Raw genomic sequence first — 2,110 nt, 5'->3', positions numbered from 1 at the left:
AAAAAATCCCTAAGCCGCGCGGTCACAATTTCAGCAAAAATCTGACGTTCTGCAATTCACTCAAAAATGGTGACAAAGTGTTGCAAACGATCCCCTGAAAGCTTTTTCGGTGGAAACAGATGGGTTTTTACTATGGGAAACAGAATTAGCCCTCAAAGTCAGAACAACTTTTTTTGAAAGAATCCCTAAACCGCGCGGTCACAATTTCAGCAAAAATCTGACGTTCTGCAATTCACTCAAAAATGGTGCCAAAGTGTTGCAAACGATCCCCTGAAACCTTTTTCGGTGGAGACAGATGGGTTTTTATCATGGGAAACAGAATTAGCCCTCGACGTCTGAACAACTTTTTTTGAAAAAATCCCTAAGCCGCGCGGTCACAATTTCAGCAAAAATCTGACGTTCTGCAATTCACTCAAAAATGGTGCCAAAGTGTTGCAAACGATCCCCTGAAACCTTTTTCGGTGGAAACAGATGGGTTTTTACTATGGGAAACAGAATTAGCCCTCGACGTCTGAACAACTTTTTTTGAAAAAAATCCCTAAGCTGCGCGGTCACAATTTCAGCAAAAATCTGACGTTCTGCAATTCACTCAAAAAAGGTGCCAAAGTGTTGCAAACGATCCCCTGAAAGCTTTTTCGGCAGGAACAGATGGGTTTTTATCATGGGAAACAGAATTAGCCCTCGACGTCGGAACAACTTTTTTTGAAAAAATCCCTAAGCCGCGCGGTCACAATTTCAGCAAAAATCTGACGTTCTGCAATTCACTCAAAAATGGTGCCAAAGTGTTGCAAACGATCCCCTGAAAGCTTTTTCGGTGGAAACAGATGGGTTTTTACTATGGGAAACAGAATTAGCCCTCGACGTCTGAACAGCTTTTTTTGAAAAAATCCCTAAGCCGCGCGGTCACAATTTCAGCAAAAATCTGACGTTCTGCAATTCACTCAAAAAAGGTGCCAAAGTGTTGCAAACGATCCCCTGAAAGCTTTTTCGGCAGAAACAGATGGGTTTTTATCGTGGGAAACAGAATTAGCCCTTTACGTCGGAACAACTTTTTTTTAAAAAATCCCTAAGCCGCGCGGTCACAATTTCAGCAAAAATCTGACGTTCTGCAATTCACTCAAAAATGGTGACAAAGTGTTGCAAACGATCCCCTGAAAGCTTTTTCGGTGGAAACAGATGGGTTTTTACTATGGGAAACAGGATTAGCCCTCAAAGTCAGAACAACTTTTTTTGAAAGAATCCCTAAGCCGCGCGGTCACAATTTCAGCAAAAATCTGACGTTCTGCAATTCACTCAAAAATGGTGCCAAAGTGTTGCAAACGATCCCCTGAAACCTTTTTCGGTGGAGACAGATGGGTTTTTACTATGGGAAACAGAATTAGCCCTCGACGTCTGAACAACTTTTTTTGAAAAAATCCCTAAGCTGCGCGGTCACAATTTCAGCAAAAATCTGACGTTCTGCAATTCACTCAAAAAAGGTGCCAAAGTGTTGCAAACGATCCCCTGAAAGCTTTTTCGGCAGGAACAGATGGGTTTTTATCATGGGAAACAGAATTAGCCCTCGACGTCTGAAAAACTTTTTTTGAAAAAATCCCTAAGCCGCGCGGTCACAATTTCAGCAAAAATCTGACGTTCTGCAATTCACTCAAAAATGGTGACAAAGTGTTGCAAACGATCCCCTGAAAGCTTTTTCGGTGGAAACAGATGGGTTTTTACTATGGGAAACAGGATTAGCCCTCAAAGTCAGAACAACTTTTTTTGAAAGAATCCCTAAGCCGCGCGGTCACAATTTCAGCAAAAATCTGACGTTCTGCAATTCACTCAAAAATGGTGCCAAAGTGTTGCAAACGATCCCCTGAAACCTTTTTCGGTGGAGACAGATGGGTTTTTACTATGGGAAACAGAATTAGCCCTCGACGTCTGAACAACTTTTTTTGAAAAAATCCCTAAGCTGCGCGGTCACAATTTCAGCAAAAATCTGACGTTCTGCAATTCACTCAAAAAAGGTGCCAAAGTGTTGCAAACGATCCCCTGAAAGCTTTTTCGGCAGGAACAGATGGGTTTTTATCATGGGAAACAGAATTAGCCCTCGACGTCTGAAAAACTTTTT

The sequence above is a fragment of the Podarcis tiliguerta genome (assembly GCF_965153285.1).
Source record: "Podarcis tiliguerta genome assembly, chromosome: 3".
NCBI lineage: Eukaryota > Metazoa > Chordata > Lepidosauria > Squamata > Lacertidae > Podarcis > Podarcis tiliguerta.
This window is presented reverse-complemented; position numbering follows the sequence as displayed.